Below are 19,265 nucleotides of genomic sequence, written 5' to 3' on the forward strand. Positions count from 1 at the left end.
AAGAAGGAGTCAAACAGAAAAAACTTCATGAAGGAGACCAAAATTGATTTGGGCTTGAAGAAAAGAAAGTTATTTGCCTTGCAGTTATATTCCCCCCCAATAACTACCTTGGTCTTACAAATTTAGTCTATAAAAGAAATCCTTCAAAAATATTTTAAACAGAACTTTAATTTTTTGAGAACTTTAATTATATAAAAATTATGCAAGCTGTTTTTTTTACCATAATATCATTTATGTTCATCCTATAATACATATTGCCAAATTTAAAAAAATTAATTAAAGTGTGACTCTTTTCTGCTCAATATAAAGGACAAAAGAGTTTTAATCTTGGCAAGAGACAGGATCTGGAGGCCTTTTGTATTCAATCATTGTCTTTAACATGCATCAGCAGAGTGCTTCCATTAGTTCTGCAGAGGAAAATATAATAGAATCAGTTCTCTAATAGGAACATAAGCCTTCTTACATTATAGAAAATTATTGAGAGGTTGACTGGATGTGCTTTCCTCATCATAATATTACTGGAGATATTCAATTGTCACATCAAGTCTGAGAGAAACTTTTAGTTAAAATGGTCAGGCATTTGAATGGTCTTATGAAAAACAGAAATGTCAGTTTTGAATACAAATAGGAATGAGTGAACCTGAAACATATATCAATAGTTAATCCTGAATCTCAGTGTGTCTAATGTTTCATAGAAAGGTGCATTGAATGCAGATGAAAAGGCAATAATTGAGGTAATACTTCCTCATTTGCATGAGTCCTTCAATATTAAATATTTTATTTTAGAGACTGCTTTTCAATTTTCATGGAAATCAAGTTAGATTAACATTAGATTCAATCTACCATTGAGAAATACTTTTTTTTTCCTTTTTTTTTTATTTTAGTGAGTTCATTGACTTTAATACACTTTGCTTTATGAATCATTTTAGGAGGAAAAAATCAGAGCAAAAACAGAAAACCATGGGAGAGAAAAAAAGAAAAAGAAAAAGGTAGTGAACATAGCATATGTTCATTTATATTCAATCTCCTTAGATCTTTTGCTGGATGCAGATGGCATTTTCTGGTCAAAGTCTATTGGAATTGCTTTGGATCACTGAACCACTGAGAAGAACCAAGTTTTTTCATAGTTGATTATCAGACATTTTTACTGTTATTATATATAATGTGTTCCTGATTATGCTTGTTTCACTCAGCATCAGTTCATGTCAAGCCAGGTCTTTCTAAAATCAGCTTATTCTTCATTTTTTAAAGAATGATAATATTTCATTACCTTCATTTCCTCATTGCATATTCTAATTCCTTTATTTTTTTTAATTGCTAAAGCCAACATTTCTAATACAATGTTGAATACCAGTGGTGATAATTGTTTCAACCCTTATCTTATTGGGAATATGTCCAGCTTCTCTCCATTAAAAATAAGGCTTGCTGTAGATTTAAGATAGATATTGCTTATTATGTTTAGGAAAGCACCCTTTATCTCTATTCTCTCTAGTATTTTAATAGGAATAGGTGCTGTATTTTGTCAAAAGATTTTTTGGCATCTATTGAGATTATTATATAATTTCTCTTGATTTTATGAATTATATGGTTGATTATGGGAATAGTTTTCCTGATATTGAACCAGCTCCAAATTCCTGGCATAAATCTTACTTGGTCATAATGTACTATCTTGCTGATAAGTTACTGTAATTTCTTTCCTAATATTTTATTTTAATTTTTTGCATCAATATTAGGGATGTTGGTCTTTAATTTTCTTTCTCTGTTTTGGCTCTTCCTGGTTTAGGTACTGGTGCCATATTTGTGGCATAGAAGGAATTTGGCAGTACTCCTTCTTTGCCTATTTTTCCAAATAGTTTACATAGTTTTGGAGTTAATTGTTCTTTTAACATTTGGTAGAATTCACTTGTGGATCCATCTGGACCTGGAGATATTTTCTTAGGGGGTTCATTAATGACTTGTTCAATTTTTTTTCAAAGTTTCTTTTTCAGTTAAGTTGAGCAATGTATATTTTTGTAAATATTCATAAATTTCAGTTATATTGTCAGACTTGCTGCCACAGAGTTGGGCAAAATAGCTCCTAATTATTGCTTTAATTTCTTTTTCATTGGTTATAAGTTGACCCCTTTCATTTTTGATACTATTGATTTAGTTTATTTCTTTTTTCTGATCAAATTAATCAAAGGTTTAGTTTTTTCATAAAACCAACTCTTAATTTTGTTTATCACTTCAATAGTTTTCTTAGTTTTTATTTATCAATCTCTCCTTTGAGTTTCCAAATTTATAAATTGGCATTTAATTGGGGAGTTTTAATTTTTTTTCCCTAGATTTTTAGTTGCATGCCTAATTAATTGATTTCCTCTTTTCAGATTTTCTTTTTAATAGTATTTATTCTATTCTCCAAATTCCATATCAAGACAATTTTAGCAATCATTTTACAAGACTTTGACTTCCAGAACTGTCTCCATACATCCTTCCCTTCTCTCTTTCTAAAATTATGGACAATTTGATATAGGTTATACAAGTGATATCATGTAAAGTTGTAAACCATTTCCATATTAGTCACAGATATGAAAGAAGTAACATATTAAAAGGGAAAAACATAAAAAAGAATAAAATAAGTGTAATGTTCTTTTCTCTAAATTATAATCATTCTCAGGGAGCAGGTTTCTTGGGGAGCTTCTGGAAGCAGCCTTAGTTTCAGTTCAGTTTCATAATCCCAAGGAGTGTATCGTCTCCTTTTTTGACCTGAAGAGTCAAGATCTTCAATCACAGGGTATGCATCTATAAAATCACTTACATTCTGTCCTTCATCTTTTGGCTTAACCAATGCCTTTTCTAATCTTGTCATAGGCTGCTTAATAGGTGATTCTGTTTGTGTTTCTGCTTCTTCCCCTCCTCCTTCTTGCTCCACTCATGACGGGTTAATTGAGGGAAATAAGTCAGGGGATTGGAGATGATCTAATTTCTCCTGCTGTGAATTCTTATCTGATTCTTCATCCTTTTTACCTAGTTTAGTTGACCCTTCTTGCTCTTTCTTTTTTTTCTTTATTCAATAACTTATATAATTTCCTAAGGCCAGTTATATTAAATTGTATGTATGAGGTGTATCTTTGGAAATTGAGTTTGGATTGGCATTGTAGTATTTACCTAGTTGCTCTCCTACTAATTTCCACTTGTCCGGATTCAATTCTTTTTCCTTAGAGAATTAAGGAGATGTGCATTCTACAGTTTTTAAAAGTTCAGTGATATGCTCCAAAATTATAATCAATCCTTGGCTTTTCATTACCTTGATAATGCTCTCTAAACATTTTCCTTGAAGAGAAACAGAAGGCTGTTTTCTAAAAATTTGCCCCATTTTGCTGAAATTCTACTTTAGCTCTTTAACAAAGTTTCCTTGTTGTATCACCCTAATGTCTGGGTCAGAGAGACTTTTCCACTGGATCAGAATCAGAGGCTTTTCCAATGAAATCAGGATCCTGTCTGTCCCACATTTGGATGTCAAAATATAATGTTCTTTTCTCTAAATTATAATTATTCTCTGGGAGCAGGTTTCTTGGGGAGCCTCTGGAAGAAGCCTTGAGTTTCAGTTCAATTTCATAATCCCAAATGCAGCCAGGAGTTAAAGTTCAGCTCCTTTATTGTCTCTTCCAAAATCTTATCTCCTTCACTTGGGGCTCAGCTAATGTTCTGGAGTCCTTTCATAGAGTACTACTGAGTAGAGTACTACTTTACTAAAGTAAAAGCCTTGTACTTGGAATTAGAAGACTTGAATAAACCATGTCATTCATGTTTATTTAATTTATGTCCCTAGATTAATCACTGGAAATCCCTAGCCTTCATCTTCTTTGACTATAATGAGGGTGAACTAGATGACATCTAAGGTTCTTTGCATTTCTAAATCTAAGATATTAAGACAAATAAAATATATAGAAACTAAAAATTATTATCAGGTCCATTTGATACATGATAAAATCATATCAGAGAGATGAAGTGATTCAAATAGCATGTATGTGAGACCATGATCTTGGACTCATGTCTGAGGCTCCATGTCTAGTGTTGTATTCAAAGGGACACATTGTTTTTCAATGACCATTAAAGGTAGGCTTCAAAATTATATTCCTCTCTAAAAGAAGTTTCAATAACTCGCAACAAGTGAATATCAAATCATCACATAATCCAGGAAATAATGCTATTGTTCTTATTACAATAAATTTTAGTAGAATAAACATGTTTATTTTTGATATGTAACTTTAAATTATATAATTTTTAATTTTTATATTAGACCTGCAATTCTTTTGGCATAACAATTCCCAATGAGGAAACTATTGCCAGAATAGAAGTAGATTAAGCAGAGAGAGTTGCTTAGGGCAAGTATTTTGGGTTAAGTATTTTGGGGTTCACAGTTATCTTAGGGGAATTATCTTGAACCTAATTCTTTCTAACCTGAAACCAACTTTCTGTTTATTATATCTTGCTATCTTTCCTTTATGCTTTATTTTTCTGTAACACATTTTCTGTAATAGCTCATTAAGGCATGGAGGTGACCCTGGGTACTCAAAAGCTATGCCAACAGCACAAACTCTGGCAGATCTAACCAAACTGAAAAGGCTTTGACAACAGTCCTAAAAATAAACTATATGTCATCTGAGAGCCACCCTTTCTATATTAGGAGAGGCTATCACTGTGTTGGAAGTGATTTAACAAATTTTTTGGTGACAGCAACTCCCAGAAATTATTTAAACAAAGGGAACAAGAGAAGGGAAGGGAACAAGTATCCATTAATCTGCATCCATTAATCTTTTTTTCTATATGCCAGGCATTATGATAAAGTACTTTGTGACTAATAACTCATTTGAAATATGCAACAATCCTATGAAGTAGATGTTATTATCATCCCCATTTTACATTTGAGGAAACATGTTGACAGAAGTTTAATGATTTGGTCAGAGTCATATAGCTAGTAAGTATCCAGTAAATCTAGATTTAAACTCAGGTAATTTCTGATTCCAAGCTTATTTTAGTCTGTCTTAGGGGTAGGAACACAAGAAGCTACAAAAAGGAAACTAAAAATTATGTATAAATAAAAGGAAGAGATCTAAATTCTGTGTTTTTTGATGTATTACATAAAGCCCCCCCCCCAAAAAAAAAATGGGACATTACCATTTTTAGATGCTATTAACATTAGATTGAGGGGTAGAGCAAAGATGGTGGAGTAAAGTCAAAAATCTGAGCTCTCCCCGTTTTTTGTTTATTTTTTGTTTTTGTTTTTGTTTTTTTCTGGAAAACCATGTGAAACAAAGCCTTTGAACAGAATCTGATGGAATGAAACTACTCTACTACAAAGCTTCAAGAAAGATTAGTTTCACTGTGAGAAAAAGGGTGTTCAGCTCAGGTCAAATAGACTCTGGGAAAGCCTGTGAGAGGGTCTTAATCAGCAAATCAGCAACTAAAACCCTTACTCCTGGATCAGTAGAGGATCACATCAGCGTGGCAGCTTTTAGTTCCAGCTCAGAAGGAAAATTCTGGGAAACCAAGAAGTTTCCAAAAGAGTGCAGTAAAAGCTACCCCCTACAAAAACAAGGGATGCCTGTGCTCAAAGCCAAGGTTCAGAGCTGCACAAAAAGCTTGGGACAGCACCACTTTTGCCCCAGGAGCAAAGTTCCACTTTAAAAGTAGAAAAGAGCAAGAACCAAAAGAAAAGGAAAGAAAATGAGCAAGAAATAGAAAAGAATCTTGACCATAGAAAGCTAATATGGTGACAGGAAGACCAATACATAAATTCAGAGGAGGACAGAAGAAATCTTAGGGAGTAAAATAAATTTGTCTCAAACCCAAAGAGGTTCCTTGGAAATGCTTATAAAAGGCTTTGAAAGGCAAATGAGAGTGGAAAAAGAAAAAAAATGAGAAAAGAAATGAGAGGTATGAATGAGGAAGTCAACAGTTTGAAAACAGAAGAGAAAAAATATCTGAAGAAAGCATCTATTAAACAGTAGAACAAACCAAATGGATAAAAGATATACAAAATATAACTGAAGAAAATCAAATATTAAAAGCTATATAATAGGGCAAATGGAAGTTAATTACTTTGTGAGACAAGTATCATTCAAACAAACTAAAAAGAATGAAAAAATGGAAGGAAATCTAAAATACCACATTGGCAAAGCAGCCAACCTGGAAACTAGATCTAAAAGAGACAATTTAAAAAATTATTGGCCTACCTGAAGGTCATGCCAAGAAAAAAAGCCTGGATAGCATTCTACAAGAGATAATTAAAGAACATTGTCCCAACATTCTAGAATCAGAGGGGAAAATATTCATTAAAAGAATCCATTGAACACCTCTGAAAAGAGATCCCACAAGAAAAAACCCAAATAATACAATTGTGAAACTCCACAATTATAATTTCAAAGAAAAAAAAAACTGCAAACTGCCAGACAAAAACAATTCAAATAGCAAAGAGCAACAGTCAGAATTACCCAGATCTTGCAGCTTCTACAATAAAGGATCAGAAAGCCTGGAATATCATTACCCATTACATGGAATTAATTATCCAGGGAAATTCAGCATCATCTTTCAAGGGAAGAGATGGAGCTTCAATGAAGTAAGAGACATTCAGTCATTTGTTATGAAAAAAACAGGCCTAAACAGAAAATTTAATCTACTAACATAGGACTCAAGAGAACCATACAAAGATGAAGAGGGGAAATATATATATATTTAAAGGTTAAACTATTTACATCCCTAGATAGGAAAATAATGTCTGTAACTCTTTTTTTTCTTCATATATATATATATATATATATATGAAAATAAAATATATACATATATGTGTGTGTGCATATATTTTATTTTTCTAGCAGACAACTTACATAAAATCCCCCTTTAATTTAGAGTGACAATTTTCCATATTAAGCTACTTAAAGAGCAGCTTTGGTCAAGAATGGAATGAAATAGCCAATCAAAAAGACATCACTGCTGATTTTTTAAACCAATACATTCAGCAATTATGTTCAACAAAACAAAAACAAAACATTTGCAAGGAATATTTTCTCAGTTTTGACTTGTGGTAGGGTCTTTCCCATCTTCTTGCAAATGCTGGAGCTGCATTCTGTCAAGTATCTGTCATGCTAGAGAATGGAAGTACAGCTTCATATGATTCTTAGCCCCTGGATCAAAGACCCTAAAGTCTTGAAATCATTGCTCCATCAATGCCAGTGATGCAAAATTTGCAGCAGTCTTACTTGTCCACTTCATAAATAGACACTTGGGTGATACTATTTTGGTGTAGTGTTTCTAGAGCAGTATTGCGATCCTCAGTTGTGACTCTCTAATCCATGTTGTGGAAGCACTCCATAGCAGAGATGCTTCATTGGATTCTCTGTTTTGGAATGTCTAATTTGGAGACAAAGGTCAAGGAGCCATGGTCATCATAGTTAAACAGTATTGGGCAGCAGTCATGGCCAGCAGCCACCACGCTAATCTCAGAGACAAACGACATACTCAGGAATGGGAGGAACTCTGTTTTCAGCTGTGAAACCATCATGTTTTTGGAGGCATCAGTAACTGAAACAGTACTATCATGGCTGACCCAAGCGAGGCGGTTCCTACTGGCAGAGAAACTAACCCCATGGACCCAACCACCACTTCCAGTACTACCAAACACTGACATCAGCTGACCAAAAGGCATCTTGGTACCCCATGGAGTACTGACTGGCTTTTCATCAACTTCTTTAATATAGGCAGAAAAAACTCTGCATTTGAAGTCACAAGATCCAGCAGCCAATAAAACATTGTTGAGGTGCTAGTCCAAACTAAGGACAGTAGAATGAATTGGCTTTTTAATGTGCTTGCTCACCCACCAGTCATTTTCAGATTCAAAGTAGCACATATAAATCAGTTGAGCTCCACTACCTACAGCAAATTTATTCTCTAGGAGAGACCATTTCACAAAAGTAGCTGCATGATTAATCCTCAGGATGACTAGGGTTGGTTTCCAGATGCCATCTTTCTGACTCCAGACATAGGCATTACAGTCTGCACCACAAGTTACAATTCGATCACTCTTGGGAGCCCAATCAATACCTGTGTGTCCATTGTGTTCCTTCAGTCCATGGGCTTTTAACCATTAGTTCCTATTCTTCTTCTAAATGTGGACTTCAGGATTATTAGGGCTAAGGGCAATCTGAGTACGATCTCTGTTCCAAGCATGGCAGGTGATTAGCTTTATAAAAACTGATGTGGGGAAATTATTCTTAGTGTTTTCAAAAGGAAAAAGATGGGATGGGAAGGGTGTGGACAGGTCCTGGAGCAGAGGATTCGAGGACTCTGGTCAGTTGATGCAAATAAGATTTGGGGGGAGGCAGGAGAAAGACGAAGGCTGGGAGGGAGCAACTAATATCTTTAACTCTTGAGAAATGGATCTGTCACTAGGGCAGATAAAGAGGGGCACCACATATACAGAATGTGTGCTTGTTAATGGACTCTGATATGATGACATCAAAATAAAAAATTACAAAAAAATTAAGGGGTGGAAAAGAGTCTGTACTGGAAAAAGAGGAAAGGGGGGGCAGCTACAATGGGACAATTAGTTCACACCAAGAAAGTCAAAATAATTATTTTTTAAAGATATTTTTTATTTATAATTTTTGACAGTATATATGCATGAGTAATTTTTTATAATATTATCCCCTTGTATTAATTTTTTTCCAAATTATCCCCTCCCTCCCTCTACTCCTTCCCCTTGATACAGGAAATCCCATACATTTTACATATGTTACAATACAGCCTAGATACAATATATGTGTGTAAATATCATTTTCTAGTTGCACATTAAGTATTATATTCCGAAGGTATAAGTAACCGGGGTAGATAGACAGTAGTGCTAACAATTTACATTCACTTCCCAGTGTTCCTTCTCTGGGTATACTTGTTTCTGTCCATCATTGATCAACTGGAAGTGAGTTGGATCTTCTTTATGTTGAAGATATCCACTTCCATCAGAATACATCTTCATACAACATTGAAGTGTACAGCGATCTTCTGGTTCTATTCATTTCACTCAGCATCAGTTGATGTAAGTCTCTCCAAGCCTCTCTGTATTCCTCCTGCTGGTCATTTCTTACAGAGCAATAATATTCCATAACCTTCATATAACATAATTTACCCAACCATTCTGCAATTGATGGACATCCATTCATCTTCCACTTTCTAGCTACAACAGACAGAGCTGTCACAAACATTTTGGCACATACAGGTCCCTTTCCGCTCTTTAGTATTTCTTTGGGATATAAGCCCAATAGCAGCCATGCTGGATCAAAGGTTATGCACAGTTTGATAACTTTTTGGGCATAGTTCCAAATTGCTCTCCAGAATGGTTGGATTCTTTCACAACTCCACCAACAATGTATTAGTGTCCCAGTTTTCCCACATCCCCTCCAACATTTATCATTATTTGTGCCTGTCATCTTAGCCAATCTGACAAGTGTGTAGTGGTATCTCAGAGTTGTCTTAATTTGCATTTCTCTGATCAGTAGTGATTTGGAACATATGAGTGGATATAGTTTCAATTTCATCATCTGAGAATTGTCTGTTCATATCCTTTGACCATTTATCAATTGGAGAATGGTTTGATTTCTTATAAATTAGGGTCAATCCTCTTTATATTTTGGAAATGAGACCTTTGTCAGAACCTTTAACTTTAAAAATATTTTCCCAATTTGTTACTTCCCTTCTAATCTTGTTTGCATTAGTATTGTTTGTACAGAAACTTTTTAGTTTGATGTAATCAAAATCTTCTATTTTGTGATCAATAATGATCTCTAGTTCTCCTCTGGTCATAAATCCCTTCCTCCTCCACAGGTCTGAGAGGTAGACTATTCTCTGTTTCTCTATCTCATTCTTGATGCCTAAGTCATGGACCCATTTCAATCTTATCTTGGTAAATGGGGTTAAGTGTGGATCCATATCTAATTTCTGCCATACTAATTTCCAGTTTTCCCAACAGTTTTTTCCAAATAATGAATTTTTATCCCTAATGTCAGTATCTTTGGGTTTGTCAAAGACTAGATTGCTATAGATGTACCCTTTTTTGTCCTTTGTATTTAATCTATTCCACTGATCTACCTGTCTATTCCTTAGCCAATACCAAATGGTTTTGGTGACTGCTGCTATATAATATAGCTTTAGATCAGGTACACTAAGACCATCTTCATCTGACTTTTTTTTCATTAATTCCCTTGCAATTCTCGACCTTTTATTCTTCCATATGAATTTTGTTGTTATTTTTTCTAGGTTATTAAAATAGTTTCTTGGGAGTCTGATTGGTATAGCACTAAATAAATATATTAGTTTGGAGCATATTTTCATCTTTATTATATTTGCTCGGCCTATTCAAGAGCACTGAATGTCTTTCCAATTATTTAAATCTGACTTTATTTTTGTGGCAAGTGTTTCATAATTTTTCTCATATAATTCCTGACTATTCTTTGGTAGATGGATTCCCAAATACTTTATACTCTCAACATTTGTTTGGAATGGAATTTCTCTTTGTATCTCTTGCTATTGCATTTTGTTGGTGATATATAAAAATGCTGAGGATTTATGTGGATTTATTTTGTATCCTGCCACTTTGCTAAAATTCTGAATTATTTCTAATAGCTTTTTAGCAGAGTCTTTGGGGTTCTCTAGGTATACCATCATGTCATCTGCAAAGAGTGATAGTTCGATTTCCTCATTTCCTACTTTAATTCCTTGAATCTCTTTCTCGGCTCTTATTGCCGAGGCTAGCGTTTCTAGTACTATATTGAATAGTAATGGTGATAGTGGGCAACCTTGTTTCACTCCTTATCTTATTAGGAAAGGTTGCAGTTTATTTCTATTGCATATTATGCTTACTGACGGTCGTAAATATATGCTCCTGATTATTCTAAGGAATAGTCCATTTATTTCTATACTCTCAAGCGTTTTTAGTAGGAATGGATGTTGGATTTTGTCAAATGCTTTTTCTGCATCTATTGAGATGATCATATGGTTCTTATTAATTTGATTATTAATATGGTCACTTAAACTAGTAGTTTTCCTAATATTAAACCAGCCCTGCATTCCTGGTATAAATCCTACTTGATCATAGTGTATTATCCTGGGAATGATTTTCTGAAGTCTTTTTGCTAATATCTTATTTAAGATTTTAGCATCAATATTCATTAAGGAAATTGGTCTATAATTTTCTTTCTCAGTTTTCTATCGACCTGGTTTAGGTATCAGTACCATGTCTGTGTCATAAAAGGAGTTTGGTAGGACTCCTTCATCCCCTATTTTTTCAAATAGTTTATATAACATTGGAGCTAATTGTTCTTTAAAAGTTTGGTAGAATTCACATGTAAATCCATCTGGTCCTGGGGATTTTTTCTTGGGGAGTTGATTAATAGCTTGTTCTATTTCTTTTTCTGAAATGGGACTATTTAAGCAATTTGTTTCCTCCTCTGTTAATCTAGGAAGCCTATATTTTTGGAGAAAGTCATCCATTTCACTTAAGTTATCAAATTTATTGGCATAAAGTTGGGCAAAGTAACTCATTATTTCTCTAATTTCCTCATTGGTGGAAAGATCCCCCTTTTCATTTGTAAGACTAACAATTTGATTTTCCTCTTTCTTTTTTATGATCAGATTTGCCAAAGGTTTATCTATTTTATTAGCTTTTTCATAAAACCAATTCTTGGTTTTATTTATTAATTCAATAGTTTTTTTTACTTTCAATATTATTGATTTCTCCTTTTAATTTTTGTATTTCTAGTTTAATTTTTGGTTGGGGGTTTTTAATTTGGTCTTTTTCTAGCTTTTTAAGTTGCAGGCCCAATTCGTTAATCTTCTCTTTCTCTATTTTGTTCAAATAAGCCTCTAAAAATATAAAATTTCCCCTTATTACGGCTTTAGCTGTATCTCACAGATTTTGGTATGTTGTCTCATCATTGTCATTACCTTGGGTGAAATTATTAATTGTTTCTATAATTTGCTCTTTCACCCAGTCATTCTTTAAGATGAGATTATTCAGTTTCCAATTACTTTTTGGTCTTTTTACCCCTAACTTCTTACTGAATGTAGCTTTTATTGCATTGTGATCTGAGAAGAAGGCATTTATTATTTCTGCCTTCCTACATTTAATTTTGAGATCTTTATGGCCTAATATATGGTCAATTTTTGTATAGGATCCATGAACTGCTGGGAAGAAAGTATATTCCTTTCTATCACCATTCAGTTTTCTCCACAGGTCTATCATACTTAGTTTTTCTAATGTTCTATTTACTTTTTTAATTTCTTTCTTATTTGTTTTGTGGTTTGATTTGTCTAAATCTGAGAGTGCAAGGTTGAGATCTCCCACTATTATAGTTTTACTGTCTATTTCTTCTTGCAATTGTCTTAATTTTTCCTTAAAAAAGTTAGATGCTATACCACTTGGTGTATATATGTTTAGTATTGATATGGCTTCATTATTTATGCTACCTTTCAGCAGGATATAGTTTCCTTCCTTATCTCTTTTAACTAGATCAACTTCTGCTTTTGCTTGATCTGAGATAAGGATAGCTACCCCTGTTTTTTTGGCTTTACCTGAAGCATCATAGATTCTGCTCCAACGTTTTACCTTTACGCTGTATGTATCTCCCTGCTTTAAGTGTGTTTCCTGTAAACAACATATTGTAGGGTTCTGATTTTTGATCCAGTCTGCTATCCGTCTCCGTTTAATGGGAGCATTCATCCCATTCACATTTACAGTTAAAATTACTAATTCTGTATTTCCTGCCATCATATTATCCCCAGATTATGCTTTTTCCCTTGACCCCCCTCAACCCCTTCCACAATATTTAATTATAGACCCCACTTGTGACGTGCAGCCCTCCCTTTTTTTAGTATCCCTCCCCTCTCCCTCTAAGTCCCTTCCCTTATTTCCCTTTTCCTTTTCCCTTTTTCTCTCCCCCCTTTTAATGAGGTGAGAGAGAATTCTCTGAAAAACAAATATGTCAATTATTTACTCTTTGAGTCTCTTCTGATGAGAGCAAGATTCACACAATGTTTCTCCCCCTCTCTAAATTCCCTCAGATATGGTATGTTTTCTATGCCTCTTCCTGGGATGTAGTTTCCCTCTTTTTATCACTCTTTCCCTTTTTCTGATACTACCCCCTTCCCTTTACTACACCTCCCCTTTTTTATATCATTAAAATCAAATTATCAATGCAGACTTTTTATATATCCTCAAGGGTTCTGTGTACCTTTTTCTGTTTCTCTTCAGTCTTGTGGATGTAGATCAAATTTTTTGTTTAAGTCTGGTTTTTTTCCTAGAAACATATGGAATTTCTCTATTTCATTGAATGACCATCTTCTTCCATGGAAAAAAATGCTAAACTTAGCTGGGTAGTTTATTCTTGGTTGCAATCCTTGATCTTTTGCCTTTCAGAATATCAGGTTTCAGGCCCTTCAATCTTTTAATGTGGAGGCAGCGAGATCTTGCATGACCCTTATTGTGGCACCTTGGTATTTAAATTTTTTTTTCTAGCTGCTTGCAAGATTTTCTCCTTTGTGTGGTAATTCTGCAGGTTAGCCACAATATTCCGTGGTGTTCTTTTTTAGGGTCTTTTGCAGAAGGAGTTCGATGAATTCTTTCAAAGCCTATTTTCCTTTCTGTTTCTATTATCTCTGGACAGTTCTCTTTGATGATTTCCTGTAAAATAGAATCTAGGCTCTTTTTTTTGGTCATAGTTTTCGGGAAGTCCAATGATCCTCAGATTATCTCGTCTAGATCTATTTTCCAGGTCTATAGATTTTCCCAGTAAGTATTTGACGTTATCTTCCAGCTTTTCATTTTTTTTTTTTTGTTTGTTTGTTTTGTTTGACTGACTCTTGGGTTCTCAACGAATCATTCATTTCTATTTGTTCCATCCTGAATTTGAAGGAGTTATTTTCTTCATTCACAGTTTTTAGTTCTTTTTGTATATGCCCAATTAAGTTTTTAAATGAATTATTTTGCTCTATTGGATTTTTTTCCATTTCGCTAATTTTTTTTTAGAGAATTATTTTCTTTTTCCAATTCAGAAATCCTATTTTCTTGAGACTTTTTTATCTTTTCCAATTCAGAAATCCTACTTTCTTGAGAGTTTTTTATCTTTTCCAATTCAGAAATCTTATTTTCTTGAGATTTTTTTATCTTTTCCAATTCAGAAATCCTACTTTCCTGTGATTTTTTAACCTTTTCTAATTCACAAATTTTGTTTCCCTGAATCTCCTGTGAATTCTTTATTTTTTCCAACTCCAATTTCAGAATGTTGTTATTCTCTATCATAGCTTCTCTTTCCTTTCCCCATTTTTCTTCAAATTCTCTTAATTTTTTAATAGTCTCTTCTAGGAGAGAGTTATGTGATGGGGAGCAGGTATGGTTCCCCTTTATGCTGTTATCTGCTGATTCTCTGCTATTAACTTCCTCGGGGTTGGATACCTGCTCTTTCTCTGTGTAGAAAGAATCAATGGTTCTTCTTTGCTTTTTACTCATATTTAAAAAATATTTTGGGGTCTGTCCTTGGGGTAAGAAGTTTATTTATTTCTTTACCAGCTTCCTCTCAGACCGGATGGATGCAATGGCTCCTGCACCTGAGCTAAGAGAGAGCTCTGGGAGAGAGTTCTCCTCCTCCTCCCTGGAAGTGCCTCAGAGGTGATTAGCAGGGCTGTGCTTTGAGGGCGCTGTGTGTCCTAGTGACTTCCCTGACGTTTAAGACTGAACAGTAAAGGCGACACAAAGCCCAGCTTCTGCGTTCCAGTGGGGCGTGGATGTCAGCAGCTGAAGTGAAAGGACCCTGTTCTCAAACTGGAAGTGTCTGTCCAGAAACCGCAGTCCCTATTTCATAGGTTCTGCTTCTCTGGGACTTCTACGGCTGAGTTCCACAGCCTCCAGCAGAGCCAGGCATTATGTGTTGCCTTGGGCCGTGTCCCTGCTTTTCAATCTCTTAACTACCCCGAGGTGAAGCCACAGACATCCAAAGTTGGCCACACCCACAGTGCCTGAGATCTGTTAGGTCACTTCCAGATTTGGGTGGTTCTAGTATCTGGCTTTATATTTTAAAGTGGCTTGATTTCTCTTCTGAGTTGCTATTTTATAAGGAGAGAAGAGCTAACAGCCTGTGACAGATTCTTCTATCTCAATGGCTTCTCTGATCCCAGAGCCCTCCCCAGCCTGATTGGCACAGTGTGCTAGCACCCAAATGTCTGTGCTGGCCTTTTTTCTTCCTCCCCTTGGAACTGACCTTTTCTGTTGAAACTCCAGTTTCTCTTCAGCTGGTAAGTTGTGCTTCCAGTCCTTGTGGTTTCTATCAGTCCAGCGTTATTTTTAAGGCAGATTTAACTAATTGGTATTGAGGGAAAAAAGGAGCTCACAAAACCGCGTGTATCTTCTCCGCCATCTTGACTCCGCCCCTCAAAATAAATATTACAATCCAGGGAGAAAAGGCAGGGAGGAGCATTGTCTGAAGCTTGATCTCATCAGTTTTGGCTTTAAGAATGAATAATTTAATCATTCAGTTGGGATAAAAATTTATCTCATCCTACAAAGAAGTAGGATGAGAAAGAGGAAAAGAAAAGGGAGGGAAAGGACAGAAGGGAGGGCAGAAACACTAGGAGAAAAGGTAAGAGAAGGAGGAAGGGTTGTTAGACAATATAAGGTAGTAGGTAGGGTGGGTAAAAATATCACTAGTAAGAGAAAGGGAATGGGGTGATAAGAGATAAAATAGTGATTGAAGAAAGAATAAAACAGCTACAAGACTAAGAAAGAGAGAACAAAATTATATACAAGGACAAAAATAGGATGAAGGGAAATACAGAGCTAGTAATCATAACTGTAATTGTGAATGGAATCGCCTCTCCCGAAAAAAGGAAGGAAATAGCAGATTGGATTAAAAACAATCCTATAATATGTTGTTTACAAAAAACACATTTGGAACAGAGAGATACATACAGAGTAAAGGTAAAAACCTGGAACAGCTGAAATAAAAAAGCAGGGATAACAATTCTAATCTCAGATAAAGCAAAAGTAAAAATAGATCTTATTAAAAGAGATAAGGATGGAAAGTACATCTTGATAAAGGATTAAATAAATAATGAAGTAGTTAGGAAACTAACTGTATATATACCAAGTGGTAGAGCAGTCAAATACCTAGAGAAGACTTTAAGGCAGGAAGAAATAGACAGCAAAACTATTGTAGGGAGGATCTCAATCTTCCCCTCTTAAAATCCAACAAATCTAACCAAAAAAAAAAAAAAAAAAAAAAAAAAAAAAAAAAAAAAACAAGAAGGAAAATAGGAAGGCTAAAAGCTTCTTAGAAAACTCTTTAGATATGATAGATGTTTGGAGAAAATTGAATAGGAACAGGAAAAAATATATACCTTTTTCTCAGCATTGCATGGAACCTACACAAAAACTGACATGCATTAGGGCATAAAAACCACACAATCAAATGCAAAAAGGCAGAAATCATAAATTCTTCCTTTTCAGACCACAATGCAATAAAAACTATGTTACATAAAGAAGCAGGGAAAGATAATCTAAAAACCACTTGGTAGTTAAATAATCTAATTCTAGAGAATGAGTGATTCAACAACAAATCACAGAAACAATTTATAATTTCATCCAAGAGAATGGCAATAATGAGACAGCAAACCAAAACCTATGGGATGTTGCCAAAGCAGTTCTTAGATGAAATACCTCTAAATAACTACGTGAATAAAAGAGAGAAAAGAGACTAATGAATTAGGCATGCAACCCAAAAAGCTAGAAAAATAATAAATTAAAACCCCATAATTAAATGCCAAATTAGAAATTTTGAAACGCAAAGGAGAGGTTAATAAAGTACAAACTGAGAAAACTATTGAACTAATAAACAAAATCAAGAGTTGATTTTATGAAAAAAACTAACAAAATTGATAAACCTTTAGTTAATTTGATGAGAAAAAGGAAAAAAAAATCACCAGTATCAAAAATGAAAGGAATGAAGTTACTAACAATAAAAAAGAAATTAAATCAATAATTAGGAACTATTTTACCCAAATTTATGGCAGCAAGTCTGAGAATCTAATAAAAATGGATGAATATTTACAAAAATATAAATTGCCCAGGTAACAGAAGAAGAAATAAAATACTTTAGTCCCGTTTTTGAAAAAGAAATTGAACAAGTCATTAATGAACTGCCTAAGCAAAAATCTTCAGGGTCAAAATTCCACACGTGAATTTTACCAAACATTAAGAGAACAATTAATTCCAATACTATGTAAACTATTTGAAAAAAATAGGTAAAGGTTTACTGCCAAATTCCATCTATGGCACAAATATGGCACTGATACCTAAACTAGGAAGGACTAAAAGAGAGAAAGAAAATTATAGACCAATTTCCCTAATGAATATTGATGCAAAAAAAATTAAATAAAATGTTGGAAAAGAGATTATAGCAACTTATCAGCAAGATAATGCACTTTTACCAAGTGGGATTTATATCAGAAATGCAGGCCTAGTTCAATATTGGGAAATGATTATCATAATCGATCAAATAAAAATCTCAATAGATGTCAAAAAAGCTTTTGACAAAATACAACATCCATTCCTATTAAAAACATAAAGAGCATAAGGATGAAGGGAGCTTTTCTTAAAATAATAAGCAGTATCTATTTAAAACCTACAGCAAGCATTATTTGGAATGGAGAGAAGCTGGGCATATTCCCAATAAGATCAGTGAAACAAGGATGCCCATTATCACCACTATTATTCAACATTGTATTAGAAATGTTGGTTTTAGCAATAAGAAAAAAAAAAAAGAAATTAAATAAATTAGAATGCAAAATGAAGAAATAAAACTTTCAGTCTTTTCAAATGACATGATGATATACTTTCAGAATCCTAGAAAATCATCCAAAAACCTACTGGAAACCATTCACAACTTTAGCAATGTTGAAGGATATAAAAAAATAGATCCCCATAAATCATCAGCATTTTTTTTATATTACTGACAAAGCCCATCAGCAAGAGATAGAAAGAGAAATTCCATTAAAATTACTGTAGAAAAAAAAATACTTGAGGATCTACCAGCCAAGATAAACATAAGAACTATATGAACACAAATACAAAACACTTCTCATACAAATAATTGGAACATTGGAAAAATATCAATTGCTCATGGCTAGGTTGAGCTAATATGATAAAAATTACAATTCTGCCTAAATTGATCTACTTATTCAATGCCATACCCATAAAACTGCTTAAATATTTCTTTATAGAATTAGAAAAAAATAACAAAATTCATTTTGAAGAATAAAATGTCAAGAACATCAAGGTAATTAATGGAAAAAAAATATAAAGAATGGTGGTTTAGCAGTACCAAACCTAAAACCACATTATAAAGCAGCAGTAATCAATACCATTTGCTACTGACTAAGAAATAGAGTGGTAAATCAGTGGAATAGATTAAGTACGTATGACATAATATTCTTCCATATTTAATCATTGCTTGGAGAGACTTGCATGAACTGATGCTGAGTGAAATGAGCAGAACCAGAAGATCGCTGTACACTTCAACAACAATACTGTATGAAGATATATTCTGATGGAAGTGGATATCTTCAACATAAAGAAGATCCAACTCACTTCCAGTTGATCAATGATGGACAGAAACAACTACATCCAGAGAAGGAACACTGGGAAGTGAATGTAAATTGTTAGCATTACTGTCTATCTACCCCGGTTACTTATACCTTCAGAATCTAATACTTAATGTACAACAAAAAAATGGTATTTACACACATATATTGTATCTAGGTTATATTGTATCACATGTAAAATGTATGGGATTGCCTGTCATCAAGGGGAGGGAGTAGAGGGAGGGAGGAGATAATGTGTAAAAATGAATACAAGGGATAATGTTATAAAAAAAATTACTCATGTATATATACTGTCAAAAAATTTATAAATAAATTTTTTAAAAAAAGAAAAAAAAAGAGAAAACATTTGATCATCTTTACAATATTTCTATTACTATGAACAAAGTTCTCCTGGTTCTACTCACTTCATTTTGCTACGGTTAATAAAATCTTCCCAAATATTTTTGTAAACCATTTTGGTTGTTACATCTTATAACGTAATAATAGCCTATCATAATCATATACTGTCACTTGTTTAGCCTTTCCCCAATTGATGGACATCCACTTTCAATTCTTTATTACCATGCAAAAATTGCCATACATAT

General features: G+C 33.9%; 1 pseudogene; it reads right to left on the reverse strand.

The window, feature by feature from the left end:
* Positions 1-7,148: 7,148 nt before the first annotated feature.
* Positions 7,149-19,265, reverse strand: part of LOC141543891 (actin-related protein 2/3 complex subunit 1A-like) — a 29,870-nt pseudogene continuing 17,753 nt past the window's right edge.

This window comes from Sminthopsis crassicaudata, chromosome 5 (genome assembly GCF_048593235.1).
Source record: "Sminthopsis crassicaudata isolate SCR6 chromosome 5, ASM4859323v1, whole genome shotgun sequence".
NCBI lineage: Eukaryota > Metazoa > Chordata > Mammalia > Dasyuromorphia > Dasyuridae > Sminthopsis > Sminthopsis crassicaudata.